At 44.8% G+C, this 17,384-nt stretch overlaps 2 protein-coding genes across 8 annotated transcripts in view; both read left to right on the plus strand.

Annotated features, from left to right (window-relative positions):
- The window catches only part of ATP5PO (ATP synthase peripheral stalk subunit OSCP), a 1,173,690-nt gene that overhangs the window by 53,941 nt on the left and 1,102,365 nt on the right, over window positions 1-17,384 (plus strand). The window contains exon 1 of one of the 3 annotated variants that reach the window (XM_050784668.1): window positions 13,302-13,305. The exons of the other annotated variants lie outside the window; for them this stretch is intronic. The gene's annotated coding sequence lies outside the window, so the exon portion shown is untranslated. Of the gene's footprint in view, window positions 1-13,301; window positions 13,306-17,384 lie in introns of those variants that run through there. 3 annotated transcript variants of the gene reach the window in all.
- The window catches only part of RUNX1 (RUNX family transcription factor 1), a 276,736-nt gene that overhangs the window by 21,153 nt on the left and 238,199 nt on the right, over window positions 1-17,384 (plus strand). The gene's annotated exons all lie outside the window — the stretch shown is intronic.

Below are 17,384 nucleotides of genomic sequence, written 5' to 3' on the forward strand. Positions count from 1 at the left end.
TTGCAATGACACTGAGTAATGATGCCAGAAAGGAGCCAAGGTGGAGGAATAAACACTAAATCCGAAACATGACAGAAATGATGTATTTTATTGCAATGACAGAAAGAGAGTAAAGCTCTTGCTCAGGTTTACCCATGAAAATTATGTTTCACTGCCCACAGGGAAAAGCTGAGCACGGTGGCTTGAGCAGACGGGCACTGGTCTGTGTGGTGCGCAGGAGTTCTGAAGTGAGCAGTCCAGGCTGATACAGTGGGGTGCAGGACACTCCTATGTTTTGGGCCCACCATGCTGAGGCCAGGGAGCGATGGCCTGCACCTCTGATCTGTCCAGGCAGAAAGGACATGGGAGGCCTCAACTCCTTTTTGTGGGGCCTGGTATTGTTATTTAGGAAGGGAAGCCCTTCTCTGCTAACTTTTGCTGATATATTGCTTAGGCCACAACGAGGTCACAAGCCTCTGGCTGGAGGGAACTGAGGACAATGGAATTGTCACTTTCCAGCCTGGAGAGTGGAGGGAAGCAGAGAGGAAGGTGGCTGGGAGCAGATGTCTTGTGAGCCCAGAGCCGTATCTGCCAGACCTGGTGACAAAGATAGGCTGTGCTTTCTCCGCCATATTTTGTATCATTTGTTTTCTGTGCCAGCTGGGCTTTGGAAACGCATGCAGAGGAACTTTAAGTTCTTCCTTCAGTCCCTCTTGGAATTTGCAGATGGATGCCAAGGGTGAATATTTATTCTTGACCCACTGAAAGCAAACTGGATAGGAGAAGGGATGAGGTGGGGCAGGGGGCTGGTTAAATGGATCGAAGTTCACACCTTTTTTCAGTGTCAAAGCCCCAAATCAGACTTGAGCCTCTCTTCACCTTAGAATGAGCAACAGAAAACCAGGCAGCCTGTATCTATGGGAATGTTGCTTGCATCAGAGCCACCGCACCTTGCTGTGAGGGTGCTAGATTTCTCGCAGCTGGAAATAGTTGCTTCCCAGCGCCGCCCCCCCCCATCTTCCTCACTCTTTTAAATTCTCAAAACTCCATCACCCAGCCTCCCAAACTTGTTTTAATTTTTAAGAGAATTCTTTTCTACAAAAGAGGGAAACTTTCTTTCAAATGGCCCTCCACAAATTTCCCTAAAGATGATTTTATCTCCGATAGAAATATGAAAAACAAATAACCAGATAATTGCCCTCTATCTGGCTAGAAACACTTATTCGTACGTTGGCTTTCTGCAAGTTACAGATGCTTTTTGCTTTGTAATTACTGGCCCTGTCTATTTCCTCTGCATGGATGCAAATCTTTCTGCCTGAGAAAGTCATTGGTTCATTAAAAAAAAAAAAAAAGAAAAAAAAAAGAAAGGATAAATGAAAAGAAAGTCGTTATTCAGTTTTTCTCTTGAAATTAGAAATTTCTTTTTGTTTTGCTTTCATTTTGTTTTTCTGCAAGGTCGGTGTTCATTTAGAGAATTGTTGATTTTGTATGCAGCACTGCCCTCCCATTCCATGGTCCATATGTGTCTGTGTTTTGATGGACTTCTTTTTAAGCAGTGAGTTCCCCAAGACATTTTTGGGGCCCCAAATGGAAAAAGTCATCACAAATAGAAATCTGTTTGCTAGTTGGGCTTGCTCGATGGCTCTGCTGATTTCAAGACTGATGCTGCTTTGCGTAAATGCGAAGTTCATGTTAAATTGATTCTAAATCAAATACTCAACGTGTTCAGTCTTGAAACATGTCCATTGGGAAAGAGAACTATGCAGCTCCAACATGTAGCAAAGATTCTACTTTTACTTTCTTTGCCAACATCCAACTTTTGCTCCTGGGCGTTCGAATACCCTCTGTAGAGACTGTGACTTCTCAAAAGAAACTTTGCTAGTCTTGGATGGAGAATGGAATAATAAGATTTGAGCAATAAATCAAATATAGCCTGAGAGCAACACCACAGAACAGCCTCTGTCATCTCCTCTCCTTGGGAGGTACATTGGTCTTCATCAGCTCTCATATACTTCTGAAAGAAAATGTGTAGGTTTTCATATATATGTTTTTCATTGTTAGTAGATCCTAAAGAAAGACCCAAAAAATCTTGCAGCAGTTAGCTTGCCAGATGGGGGGTATGTTAAAAAGAGCAAACAGAAGTCAGAACTCTGAACACACCGCTGGGTATTCCATAGTCACATTCCATCGTGGGTGAGTTTTTGTTGTTGGGTTTTGTTTTTGTTTTTGTTTTAGATGGAGTCTAACTCTGTCACCAGGCTGGAGTGCAGTGGCCCTACCTCAGCTCACTGCAATCTCCACCTCCCGGGTTCAGCCATTCTCCTGCCTCAGCCTCCTGAGTAGCTGGGATTACAGGCACGTGCCACCATGCCCGGCCAATTTTGTATTTTTAGTAGACATGGGGTTTCACCATATTAGCCAGGATGGTCTCAATCTCCTGACCTTGTGATCCGCCTGCCTCGGCCTCCCAAAGTGCTGGGATTACAGGTGTGAGCCACTGCGCCTGGCCCATCATGGGTAAGTTTTTTAAGGAAGACTAAAAATGTCAGAGTGGCACTCATTGCTCAAGAGAGAAGCACTTTCCCTTTTTCTGTGCAAAATTTTGTAATATATATAGCTATTAAGGTTTGTTTCTTATTAATGCCCCCAGAATGTGCAAAAGATAATTTAGGTTAACTAAGATACATTGGTTTCAGTACCATTTTTTCCAGGAGCAGTTTTAACACCAACCACAGTTTGCTGCATTTTCTTACACAGCTTCTGTTTGCCCTTTGAACTCTGTGCACCGAGCCCCTCATTCCATACCATCTGCAGGTTGCATCTGGGCAGCTTCATCCAGCTCACTAACAGTCACAGCTGAACTTGACATTCACCCACTTTGAAAGCATAGAATTCATAAAATCTGAAACCACATATGTGTATAAAACCCATGCAAGAGTGGGGAGGAACTAAAAGGAGGAGAAAAAGTAGTTCTCCCCTTCAGGAGTGTTCTCTCTTATCCCAGCCCCTTTCATGTAATGAATGGGTAAATGGGTGAAAATGAAATCATTTAGGCATCGACAGGTAGGAACAGAAACTCAGGCTGCTATTTTATTATTATTTATTGTTATTGATTCTACTGTTTCTAAAGATCAGAATGGCTTTTACTTCCGAAGTTCTAGAGGAGAGGAACAACGTTAAGCAACCTTAAACAAATATTAGCACTGTGAAACGTGCAGGGTCATATAAAGAAGTAAAAGTGCCGACAATGAAAATTCTATCCAACTGTCAATCATTCCATATCATTACTTCATTTTTTTTTTTTTAAAAAACACTGTGTCTCCCATATGCTTCCCTCCAGGTTGTATTCTAAACAAAGAAATAATTGTATTACAGATGTGAATAAATCTGTTTAAAAAATAAATGAACCATGAGACATATGAACTATAAGACATTGGTCTACATGATGCTTTGTAAGTTTTATGTGCTGTGTTATAGAGTTATATAGAGAATTATATATATGTAGTTCTATATCGTTTCAGTTGGCATCTAAAAATTATATATATATTTTTTTAAACTATAATTATAAATATTTTTAAACTGCTAGAAAGGAAGAGGAAAATATTTGGCTGGAGTGATTTTTAGACCTTTGTCTACCTTAGGACACCAGAGAGGTTCACTTGCCCAGGATTCCATAGCTGGTTGGTGCTTAAGTCAGAATGAGAAACCAGGTCTTCTCAGCTCCTGTTACCCACAGTTTTGCAGACACTGAATTTATGAGGTGGATTCCATTCAAGCATCCACATAACTAGCAGACGCTTCTCCTAATCCTCCTCAAGTCCCCTTTGCATTGCTCAGATACCACAATCCTTTGCAGGTTAAATCCCTTCACCTTGTGAACTCATTAGGCAGGGCAATGTATATGAATGCCCAAGTCCTTAAGAACGTCCTTAGGCTGAGTTAGAAATGCAGTTGCCATAGGAGTAACTGGCCCCTGCTGCCCTTTGGATGTTCTCTTACCCCAAATCCAGCACCACCTTGGTTAAGCACCCGCCATGTGCCTGTGCACCTGGCTCCTTAGGCAATGTTGCAATTAACCAGGTTGGTTTTGATGAGCGTCTAGGGCAAAATCTGGACGAACACAACAGCCAATGTGCACATCCATGCAGAGGGTTCAGAGACGGCCTTGGTCAAGGGTGCCAGGCTTCAGCTCTGGAAGGAGCCCTTGGAAGTGGGAGATTTCATCTTTGTATAAAAATTGGAACCCAAACTGTAATTCCCATCAGGGATATATATGCTCACATCACTCCTGATTCAAAGCTCAGAAGTGGCCTCAGGAGAAATAAAGGTCTCTCTCTCTCACACACACACACATGCACACACACATACACACACACACACATGCACACACACATACACACACAGAGGCCAGCATTCAAAATTCACATGCTTAGGGAATCCATTGGGACTTCTCCCCAGGATGTGCTGAATTCAAGGAAACTTTCTCTAGGTGTAGCAGAAACTGCCGAAATGCTCAACATCAGCCATTTCCAGACTCTTGATCTTGCCACCTATCAGTAAATATGGTTTCACATGCCCCACTATCTATGCATGGTTATTTACTTATAAATTATATGCTGTACTCCTGTATTGATATAATTACAGTATGTGTATTATGAAATACATCCTCCAAATAGAAATTAAAATGAAATTTTAAAAGCACTAGTTGTTTTTCCTACCCCTCCATGGGCACCCCAATTTGAATTAAAAAATTCCTAGATACCAACAAATGTCATGTCTCTGCTCACCAGGACGTAGCTTCTCTCTGCAGACCTTTATTTCTTCCCCTGGAGGCTTCAGTCCATGTTGAAGTGTAAACTCCACTCAGCTCCTGGAGGAATCGTGTTTTCTTTATCACCAGGGTCATCTTCTATGAGTTGCCTTTGATAGGGAGTCCGGGAGGAAGACAGGCCTAAGCACAGGGGTGGGGTGGGGGAGCAGGAAGCCTGTGGGCTTTAGAATTGAGGAGTTGGTTTCTCCCTGTCCCCAGCATCCACCACCTGTGTGAACTTCAGCCATTTATCAAACCTCACAGAGCCCCGAGTTTCTCATCTGTAAACAAGGGGAATGAGCCCTACTTTTCATGGTTGTCAAGAGGATTTGAGATAATATGTATAAAGCAATGGACACACAGAGGAAGTCAGTAAGTAAAACGTAACTCTGAAAATGCCACTGAAGGGAGGCTAGGGACAGGAAAGCTATCTCCACCAACCTCAAGAATATGGCCCCAACGCTGTTCCAGGAACCGGGCATGTATGAAGATAAAAAAAAAAAAAAAAGAAATATCTGCCTCTCTCATTGTGTAGCAGTGTAGAAATGATCTTGGTGCTCTTTGGCAGAAGGTTGAGTTTATGAACATTAAAATTGATAGTAATAACAGCTAGCATTTATTGAGCATATGCTATGTGCAAGGCACTTGCACCGTTCCAAGCATTTTCTTGCCTTACTGCATTAAAATTTTGGCACAACCCTGTGAGTAGTTGCTCTCGTTATTAATCCCACTTAATGGAGGGGAAGCGTGGCCTGCCAAGGTTGGGTGACCTGCTTGTGGTTACACTACTGGGAAAGGTGCAGGTGGGGTCCAAACGGAGGCGGTTCCTGCAGCAGAGCCCACTGTCTGTCTGCCCGTGGAGGGGACAGGTGGGTGTTGAGAATATCTGTTTGGCACATGAGGGAGCTTAGCCTTACAGAGTGAAAGCCTTGCCGAGGCCGCATGGACAGGGGGTGATGCTGTGGGGTGGCACCAAGCTGGGGCACTGGCCACCATCCTGGTCTGCTTTTCTGACTCTGGATGCATTCGGTGGTTTTATGGCCCCACCATTGGTATCCAGACCTCTCCTGCCCACATGTTTCTCCCGTCAGAGCTGAGAGAGATGTTCAGGTGGTTCCCAGACAGCCCAAAAGAAACACGCCTTTAAGCCAGGGGCGCTCAAACTTGTTCCCAACATGATGGTGACACGCAGGGGTGGGGAGAAACCACTGCTGTGCCTTCTTCCTGACCGACCAGTTGTTTTCATTTATCAATCCTGAGGATCCATCAGAGGTGACATCAGGGTGACGTAAATTAGGCACTTCTCATGAAAAACTTAAGGTGACATTTGCTCCCATTGTTGTACAAGGCTGACCTTGCATTTACACGGGCTTGAGAGAGCACCACCTTGAATTTTGTGTCCCAAGTGCATCTCTTGCCCTATCCCAGTCCAGGCCATGGAACACATGTACAGAAGAAACCACAGAATGATGTGCCCAGCGGTCAGGGGCCTGCCATCTGAGTCCCTCCTTCAGGGGTGGATCACCCTAACCCTGACTGACCCTGGCCAGGGTTTTCCATGAGGCTTGCCCCAAGCACTTCCCATCCACTTATTCCTGAGGTTGAAATAAAAATTGTACCCAGAAGCAGTTGTTTCAGCCGTGACAGCAAGCAGTGGCCTCAGTCGCTCCTGTAAACAGGACCTCGTACCACGAAGCGTCAGTGACATAACAAGAGTTGAGATGCACACGCCTACTGGTTGGCCTTTGAGAACGGCCTTTCTGCAGAGACATTTGTCATTTCAAAAAGTCCATGTCACCAGTCCTCTGACATCATGACAATTCCTTTTGTCAAGAAGTTGGGGGGGCGGTTTCCCCTTTTTTTCCCGCTTCACCTTTATTGTATAAAAGGCATTTCTCCTCTGATTATACTAAAACAAGCTACTGAGTCACAGAAAGTTCCTTCCCTTTCTGGAGGGGTTCAGCATGCTGAAGGATGCAATCATAAATGACTTTCTCCCCCAAAAGCCTGCTCACAGCCAGTCGTGTGAGTGCCCTGATCAATGGAAATGCAGGGGGCTGGCCAGCTTCTCACGGCTGCCGTGCAAACATCTTAACAGGACAAATTAAAAGATGTGCAAGCTAATTATTCTCCCCAGTAAAAAATAATAATAAAATAAAATCATAAAGCTCCTTAGGAAAGGAATCTGCTTTTCTTATACAGAATGTACAATTAACAGGAAAGTAAAAATTTCATGCTATAAACTAGAGATCATATTCTGGGCATCCTTGTGATTTGTTGTGCTTCTTCAGGCTTACTTAGCACTGTGTGCACACACAGCAGGGCTCGGCGGCCCAGCCGCTCCCTGCTCCCTCTTCTGTCTTCCCTCAGGGATAGTGGCCTCCACTGTCACCTTCAGACCCAACTTGGGTTCTTCCTGAGGATTCCTGGCCCCCAGACCCACAGCAGCCTCTGGGGAGGCCCAGGGTTCCCGACCCTCAACCCTCTCAGTTTAGGATCAGACACATCATTTACACAGAAGCAGTTGGAGTTGTTTTAAACAGCCACTTCACATCTCTCTATTCCTCTTTTCAATCACAACCACGTGACCTGAAGGACCAGAAAGTAGAGAGAGACCTGCAATGAGCCTGGACAGCCCCCACCTGTGCCCCACATGGGTTCTCAATCTGGAGTCCACGTCAAACAAGAGGGAGAGGGAGGAACCCTCAGTGCCATCCCGTGTCCTCCACACTGTTGTCGTGAACAATTCTGGCTGACCCCCTAAAGTTATGAGATGATTCCGTTTCATTGTGGCTTATGAATAATGAGAACAAATAACATTCACTTGCAGTGGTGTCAGGCACGCTGCCTCCATCGTCTCTTTTAATCAAAAACCTTACGATAGTGGCACAGCTGCTAATTCCCACTGGCTAAAAATGAAAAATAAAATGAAGCAAAAACCAGGTTACAAAAGCAGCCCAGGCCACATGGCTTGTAGGAGGCAGAACCCGGTTGGAGTCCAGATTCTCATTGGCTTTCCCGCTCCCATCTAGCCTCTCTGTGATGTGATGGAGTGGGGGGAGGGGAGTTTTACAGGTGCAGCCTGTGCGGTCTGAGAGCCTGTGTTCAAATGCCAGCCCTGTCCTTTCCCACTGAGTCACCTTCAACAGGCTACTCACCCTTTCTGTTCCTCCCTTTCCTCATCTATACGGTGTGACGATGATGATGATTACTCGTGCGGTTCTTGCGAACGCTGAATCAGAAATACACAGAATGCTGTCTGATACATGGTCGCTATCATCATGGGCTTTTCCTTTCTACCCTGATTTGCATTTTAAATTAAACACTATTTGACTGGATTTTCCCATTTTCTTCCTTACACACTATGCACACCAAATCTAACAAGTGAATTCCAAGTGTGTCATCCCAGTGAGTGCGTGTGGTCACTAATGCATCCTTGTACATTGGATCTGTTCACTCCTGGCAGCAAAACGGCTGAAGCTGGAGATGAGGTGGGGAGTATAACAGGAACAGACTCAGGCTGAGTGGGGGTCTCGGCCCTGGTCAATGTGCCATTGTACCCTGATCTTCCTCCTGTACATCTCTCTGGTAAAATGAGAGAGCTAGTGGCTGAGGTTACTCAGCTCCCATGTTCAAGGTAAAAGGCATCATGCAGGCTGAGGATCTGGCCTCTGCTCGCGGGGTTTCCTGACCTCGCCACAGTTGACGTTTGCAACCAAATCATTCTCTGTTGAGGGGACTGCCCTGTGTGCTGTAGGTGGCTAAGCAGCATCCCTGACCCACACCCCCTAGACACTAGTGACAACCCTTCCCTCCTCATGTTGCCACAACCAAATGTATCTGCAGACATTGCCAGATGACCCCTGAGGCGTAAAATCTGGAGTGTTTTTTAGAGAACCACAGCTCCAGAAAGACCTTAGAAACCAATGTACTGTTGCTGCTTCCCACAAATAAATGAAATGATGTGGCAGGTTTGACCATCTTTAGCATGTTTGCCTCACACACACCTAATCTGATCTCTACGTGATCCCAGCCCCCTAACGCTGGCTACAGATGTCCACAAAAACTGATAGTGTGCAAGGGCATGAAATTAAGACCATCAGCCATGTCCCCAAAGCGAAGAGCAGAGAAGAAAAGGCAGCCATGAACTCTGGCCTGCTGGTGCAACAAAGGCTTGCCATCTCTGTTATCTACACAGTGGAGACAATCACTCTCCCTAATTTTACAGACTGATGACTGGGCTATAGAGTGGCCAGGTAATTCATCCAAGGTCACACAGCTGGGAAATGGCAGGGCTGCACTCAGTCCTAGTCTGGTTTTGAAGTCTGGATGCCTGACCAATAAGCTGTGCGTTTTTCAAGAGAAGGCCTTCTAGAGAGGGTGTGACTTTGGTACTCTTGTCCTGTGAAATAAACTTAAAATGAGTTATCTTGGTCTCTAGTTATAGATGTCATAGGAAGTAGGACAATGATTTGGTAATCAAAGAGCCCTTAACTGTTTTAAAATTATTGTCAGTACATAGTGCTGTAATTCTGAGTCCTCCCAGTACCTGATTTTGAATAACTCATTTTCCTTCTCTTTTCCTAGTGGGGATCATCAGTATTTCTTTGATGACTTTAGAAATCTAGGAGGAAAGTAACCTACAAGACAAGATAATGATAGATTTCAAGGACCTATAGATAATACATTTAGTCAAAAGTTTCAGAAATCCCAATGCATATTTTGTTTCATTTTTCTATGTGTTATTTTCAAATCCTCTCTGGGAGGTCACTTCTCCATGCTTATTTGAACAACTTGAATTTCTCCCGAAATTTCTGGTAGTAGTCATTAAAGGCAGCCGGCAGGGCTGCTGTTCAGCAAGAGAAGTCATTGCACAGGTTATGAGAGTTGGGATACGTGTCTGCATGAGGTGTTAGAGGGACAGAGAACAGGAATCCCACATCCCCATCACAGACATGGATGGACACACTCCATCCACGTTTGCTCCCTGAAGCAGTAGTACTTCCAGGCTGACACTCTGATGACCATGTCTTCTAGGATGCCCATTGGGAGCCCATGCAAAGGATCACATTCTTCTTCTTGCTCTAGTTTATTTCGTTTATGTGTCCATGAAAGCTTTTACCAAAACTTAATTCCAGCTTTTCTGTTTATGAGTGTATTCTTTCAGAGACTCTGAGCAATTTGAGAGATGGCCCATATGTCACTTGCCTCTCCAAACACAGAAACTGACAGATTTTGGGCACCCAAGAAATGTTGGATGGATAGATGAATGGGCAAATGCATGGATGGACAGATAGATGAATGAATGAATGGATGAATGAGTCAGCAGGTGGACAGATGGACAAATTGATGGATAGATAGAAGGATGAATGGAAATGAATGGATGGACAGGCAGGTAGTTGAATGAATGGATGGATAGATGGATGGATGAATGATGGAGGGAGGGAGGGAGGGAGGGAGGGATGGATGGATGGATGGATGGATGGATGGATGGATGGATGGATAGATAGATGGACCAATGGATGGATGGAGCTTCACCAGTCCTGTGCTTATGGCTTGCTTACATGTAAAAACCCCAGTGGGTACAAGCGGAAGAGGCCACATTGCTCTCCTCTCACATACAACCACAGCAGGAAGCAAGTAACTGGGATTTCCACCCAAACTTGGTTCCCCTTAACTCCTGTGATCAGCTAAGAGTAAGAAGCTGTATGTGGGAGTATTAGAGCAGAGAGGAGCAGGCAACATGGAGCTGGTTCCAGTTCTGTCCAAAGGGTGCCAGGCTGGAAGTCATGTAGGTGTCCCTTGTGGGAAGCTGGATGAGTGTGCAAGGAAAAGCATGTGAGAAACACCACAGTCAAGGGACTTCTTACTGCCCATGAGCTGATTGGCTCATGCTTTAAATTGAATACCTGTGTGGAAAACAAATGTCTATGACCAAGAGGATTCATAGTCACAGGACTGATCATAAAGTCTGGTCCATTTCCCATTGGGTTACTTATAGGACATCAATCAAAAGACAGAAAGGATGCCCTCTTTTCCACTTTATCAGCTTAAATAGACTTTCTTAATGGAAAAACTCAACTCCTATTTTTCCTCTTCAAAAAAGGTAACTAGTGGGATAACAGAAGAGGTTTGGTAAATAACTTACAGTAGACTTCATTCAGTTCTAAGTCTCACCTATTTCAGTGACACTTCAGGAAACTGAGTGAGGGCACGGACTGTCCCGCTTATCCAACCTTGTTCTCAGTACCGTTTCTCCATATCTTTCTATTTAGGGGAAAATCTCCTTCAGTGAAATATTTAGAGGTGATATGATGTATGTGTATGTGTTCCTTTTCCATTTCAAGGCTGCTGGCATCTGTCAAACAATCTGTAAGCGCTGGTGCTCCTGATCACCCCTGATAATTCCCCAAAAGCCCCTCTGTACACAAATGCTTCTCAGCCAGGCTTGGCCCCCAGTCACTTAGAAGCACCCATCTGTGCCCATAGCCACATCCACATCTAAGACAGATTCCATCTGTGTTGAGGTTCATTCTCTGTTCCATTCAGGAATGTTCCTTAGTGGATCTTCCACCCAAATAATAACTTATTTTTTAAAAATATTTTCATGGACAGATAAAAGTGGTAGGTACTTTTAATGTACAGCCTTTTTAGATTTAACTTTTTAGGATTCCACATATAAATAAGACGATGCAGTGTTTGTCCTTTTGTGCCTGGCTTATTTTATTTAGTGTAATGTACTCCAAGTTCATCCATGTTGCTGCAAATGACAGGGTTTCTATCTTTTTTAAGGCTGAATAGTACTCCATTGTATATATGTTCATCACAGTTTCGTTATTCAATCATCTGTCAATGGACACTTTGGCTGATTCTATCTTGGCTATTATGAATAGTGCCACCATGAACATGACAGTGCAGGTATCTCTTCGACATACTGACTTCATTTCCTTTGGGTATATACCAAGAAATAAGATTTCTGTATCACAGGGTAGTTCTATTTTTAATTTTGGGGGAAACCTCCATACAGTTTTCTATAATGGCTGTACTATTTTACATTCCCACCAAGAGAGCTCCCTTTCTCTGCAACCTCACAAATACTTGTTATCTTTTGACCTTTTTTTTTTTTTTTTTTTTTGAGAGACGGAGTTTCACTCTTGTTGCCCAGGCTGGAGTGCAATGGCACGATCTTGGCTCACTGCAACCTCCGCCTCCTAGGTTCAAGCGATTCTCCTGCTTCCGCCTCCGGAGTACCTGGGATGACAGGTGTGCGCCACCATGCCCAGCTAATTTTGTATTTTTAGTAGAGACGCGGTCTCTCCATGTTGATCAGGCTGGTCTTGAACTCCCGACCTCAGGTGATCTGCCTGCCACGGCCTCCCAAAGTGCTGGGATTAAAGGCGTGAGCCACCGCACCTGGCCATCTCTTGACTTTTTGATAAAAGCTTTCCTAACAGGTGTGAGGTGATAGCTCACTGTGGTTTTAATTTGTATGATAAGGAGTGATGTTGAGTATTTTTTTATACTTATTGGCCATGTGTGTACCTTCTTCTGAGAAACGTTTTTTTCAAGTCCTCTGCCCAGTTTTTAAATCATGTTATTTGTTTTCTTTCTATTGAGTTGTTTGAGTTATTTGTAGTTTGGCAATTAATTCCTTATCAAATGCTATGATTTGCCAGTATTCTTTCCCATTCTGTAGGCTGTGTCTTTATTCTGTCGAATGTTTCCTTTTCTGTGCAGAAGCTTTTTATTTTGAAACAATCCCACTTGTCTACTGTTGTTTTTGTTGCGTATGCTTTGAGATCATATTCAAAAAATCTTTGCCCAGACCAATGGCAAGAAGCTTCTGCCCTATGTTTTCTTCTGGTAGTTTTATAGTTTCAGGTTTTAGGTTTAAGTCTTTAATCCATTTTGAGCTGATTTTATGCCCTCTTCTCTTTGCAATTTTTTTACTTTTCTTTGAGATTTTATCTCCTGGTTTCATTTCCCATGGGTCTATTTAGTCAATCTCCTTTTTCATTTATTTAGACCATATTTATTGATCTTGCCAGTTTAGTTTTTCCTCATTACTTTTCTCTTCTTCTCCGTGCTTGTCACTTTGAAATATCTTATACCAGTGGTTTTTTGTTTTTTGTTTTTTTGAGACAGAGTCTCACTCTGTCGCCCAGGCTGGAGTGCAGTGGCGCGATCTTGGCTCACTGCAAGCTCCGCCTCCCGGGTTCACGCCATTCTCCTGCCTCAGCCTCCGAGTAGCTGGGACTACAGGCACCCGCCACCGCTCCTGGCTAATTTTTTGTATTTTTAGTAGAGACAGGGTTTCACCGTGTTAGCCAGGATGGTCTCGATCTTCTGACCTTGTGACCTGCCCGCCTCAGCCTCCCAAAGTGCTGGGATTACAGACGAGAGCCACCGCGCCCGGCCTCACCAGTGGTTTTAACTGGAAGAAGGAGGCAGTGTGAGGAGGAAGGGGGTCATTTGGCACAGTCTGGAGACATTTCTAGTTGTCACAACTCAGGGGGTAGAGGGGACTGTACTAGCATCCAGTAGGCAGATGCCAAAGATGCTACCAAACAGCCTACAAAGCACGGAACAGAAATGTGATCGTGACAAGGCTGACAAATGCAACCTCGTACTATGACCAGGATCGTGGTTGTAGAGATGTGTTTCTGTCCTTCTACTTTTGGTGTTTTACTTTCTGGAAAGTACCCCCCACCTCCCGCCACCACCACCAACAACAGCAAAAAAAAATGGGAAAGCAATTGTGCAGGTCTTCAGAGCAGAACACAAGTACATGTCAAATAGGAGACAGAGGATCTGAAGGGCCTGAGAAGCTAAGGTGGCCATAATCACTTGGGGATCTTCAAGGCCTTTCATGGTCCGGTATCTATGATGGGTAACTTAGCATGATAAAAGGGGATACTAATTGCTGTATCATTCGAAGGAGGAAGCTATCACCTTAAATCTACGGTATGAAGACTCTCTACGGATTTTGAGTGTCAGAGGAAAAGGAAGAAGACTGACAGAGCCCAAGAGAACCCAGCCTAAAGAGTCAGGGCTGGAGACAGACCTACCATATCACAGGTTAAAGGTTGAGGAGAGGAGAGTAGAACTTGCCAGAGTCCTAGAAGCAGAGTTGGGGGCACCACTGAAGTGGTGAGGAGGGTGCCAGGTGACCAATAGAAATATGCCTGAAGCCCAAGAGGGAAGAAATTCCTACAGAGGTCAAAAGATCCCCTTAAGAGAGAAGCTAAGCACTAGGACCAGCAAGCTGGACCAGGAAGAGCAGTAGGCCTGTGACTGGGAAGGTAGTGAAGGTGCCTAAGGCAGGGAATGGCTAGGAACACTAGGAAGCATTTCTCCAAAAAGAAACCTCGCCAAGGGCTGGGGCCCTGTAGGTTGCCAGCACCAACTGTGTGCCAGGCTCTCTCAGGTGGTCTCCATTCCTACCCCACTCACCTGCCCAATGCCTTAGAAGCCAACATTGTTATGCTGGTTCTGTTAATGAAAACAATGAGGCTTAGGCTCAGAGTTTAGATAACAAAAATTCTGAAGCTCAGAAAGGCTAAGCAAGAAAACCAAGGTGACGTGGCCAATGATGCTAGCTGTGTCAGGATCAGAACTGAGGTGTATTGATTGCTTTCCACTAAACCATGTTAAGCTAACTTACTAGTATACTACCGTTCTTTCAATCTGCTTCATTATATGTAATACACTTGAAATTTCCTTTAACTTGAGCTGAGAGTTGGGCGTTTGAGTTGACAACCCATCAGGCAGAAAGAAGAAGGGAAGCCAGCCAGAGCGGAGAGAAGCCACCAAGAGCTCCATCACTAGGCAGTGAGAGTGAAGGGCAAGCATCCATTGTCTGGTTCATAGGTTTGGTGACCTCAATTTCAAGTGAAAAATTAACTATATTAAACAAAAAGGAACATCCTCTCCAATTCACACTGCAGACAGACGAGCGGGGGGTCTACGTTCCCTTTTTCCCACTTCCTCTGTGTCTTTGATGACCGTATAACCAGATTCTCATGACACTCTCACCACTACCCCATTTCCCTTCCCAGCTTCTTCTGATTCTAGACCCACAGAGAATGTCCCTGCTTAATAACACTCTGTAAAACATGTTGGTGATAGATAAGCCATCAGTAAATTTACTGAATGATCCATGTGGACGTGACACTGTGTTAGAAAGCAGTCTTGACCATAAAGATTATATAGCATGAAATGGTTTCAGAGAACTTACTGTCTGGTCAGGGAGGCAAAGCCTAAGCATGAGAAATATTCAGTCAACAAAATGAGAATCGAGTAGGCTATCATCAATACCACAGCAGTGGTGGACCAGGAAAGTAACTGCTTGCTGAATGGGAAGCCGTGATCTGAAGAGGGTTCGGAGAGGAAGATGGAAGTCATTTTATTCCAGGGCTGGGGAAGACAAAGGAGAAGAAATGAATGAGGCAGCCAGGTGGCTCCAGGAATGCTCAGGGGCAGTAAAGAAGTCACTGAGGCTCGCCTGTGAATAGCAAAATTGAAGTCAGGTCTTTGAATGCTGCAGTGAGAAGGCTGAACTTAAACCTGCAGACCAGGGGCTCCTAAACTTGGCAGTACATAAGAATCCTCACAGCGTTTGTTAAAATGTAGGTTCCTGGCACCCACCCTGAGAAACCATGATGAGTCAGGCAGAGAGGCCCAAGAATCTGCATCTTAATAGCCCTGTAGTCCCAGCCATACTTTGAGAACCTTTCTGTAACAGGAAGTCTTTGACTGGTTTTGATGAAGTCTAAATGAAATCTTCAGGAAACTTCAGGCCTAAGCAAAACTGAGCAGAACCTATTTTTACAGCTGACAACTAGCACTGCCTCTGGAGGGATCTCTGTGTTCTAGCTACTGTCTGGAGATTTTATTCACATACCATGGATTTCTTAGTCTCTCAGTTCTCAGATACTATTACTAATTAAACATGACTCAAAAACATACATTTTTAAATGTAGGCCACAAGATCTTAAAGCCAGTCTGAGATCACATTGGGTGTAGAATATTCAAATATGGGCTCCAGATTCTGTACCATTACACAAAACTATCCAACTTCTGAAAAATGTGGACACGTGTGAGTTGTACCTGCAAGTTGAAAATGTTTCATTGATAGGAAAGAACCTGTGGTCGGGCTGGGGTTTTTGTGTGTGTGTTTACATTTATTTGCCACATCTCACCCTTCCTCCCCCATCTCTTGGCTCAGAACCTAACCTAAACTCTCCTGAATCCCCAAGGCCACTCCCAGCTGGGATTTTTTTAATACCTTAACCATTTCAAACGTTCCTTCCCTTTGGAACCTAAAGGAATTTCATTTTCCATTTTCCATTAGCAAGGTGGCTCCTGTTAAACCAGGGCCTCAGGAATAAATACAGCTTGGTTTAAATATTTGCACATCTATTAGGTTTTACTCTAAAGCAGACTGTCTCGACGCCTTGCTATTCACAATGTGGTCTTTGGACTGGCAGCATCACCACCACCTGGGAACTTGTTAGAAGTGCAGACTCTTAGGCCCCAGCCCAGACCTGCTGAATCATCGTCCCCATTTGTTCAAGAGCCCCGTGATTTGCCTGATTTTCATACACATTAAAGTTTAAGGAGCCCTGTCCTAAATCTCCCGCCTCCAAGCTGTCCCCGAAATGTTGGCCTCTCTGCCTCAGAACACTTGCAGAGATGGGGCAGTGGAATCAGTTTCATGTGGGGGTAGGGTGCGGGCTTCACCCCCTCCCGTCGCCCCCTGCCCCTCCACCCTGCCCTTCTTGATGCTGTCCCAGCGGCTGCACCTGCAGAGTTTTCACTTCTCTGGGAAGCCTCTTGACACAGACCCCGGTCCTTGCCTCTAGGGTGGGGCCGCTCTACCTCTTTTCTTTCAAAGAGCCTGGGATGCTGACAGCCTCAGATGGAGGCATCCTGTTTGTCGAAAAATAAACCGGCAGTTAAAGCAGGGTTGCGAGAGCGAGAAAACCACAGGCCTGCGCGCCGCTGATAACGCGCGGGCAGGCAGCTTTTGCAGAAGTTCCGTCGCTGCGGCGCACTGCGCACCAGAGCTGCGCCACCGCCTCCCTTCCTGTCTGGGCCGCTCGCGTCCCCGCCGTTTCTGGCTGTTGCTTTCTGCGTCGCTCTTTCAGTTACTTCGCCCATTGCTTTTTCTAAAGGATCCCCTTGCTACTGTGCCATGAGGGATGGATCCACCAACAACTCCCCGGGCGGATGCGCGCAGACCATGGACCCATAGGGGGCTAAAATTTACGAGCTGTCATGAAAATGACACCGTTTAAGAGAAGTTGAAGTTGCTTTCTCTTCTGCAGTATGTAATGCTTTGACCTGGTTAAAAAATAAATAATTTTTTTTTTTAAAAAAAGAAGAAATACAGAAAGAATACATCCTCATGAGGCCTGTAATGCCCAAATGCAAAGGGAGCCCAAAGTCCAATACCCAGATTGCTTTTATTCTTGGAGCGACTTGACCTGGCCTGATTCTATGCGGTGAATAACTAATTATCAATCTTCCCCTTTTGAGGGGTATTAAAGACTCTTTCCCCATTTGCCTGTTATCAGATAAGCTAGGCAGATGA

Source organism: Macaca thibetana, chromosome 3 (assembly GCF_024542745.1).
Source record: "Macaca thibetana thibetana isolate TM-01 chromosome 3, ASM2454274v1, whole genome shotgun sequence".
Taxonomy (NCBI): Eukaryota; Metazoa; Chordata; class Mammalia; order Primates; family Cercopithecidae; genus Macaca; species Macaca thibetana.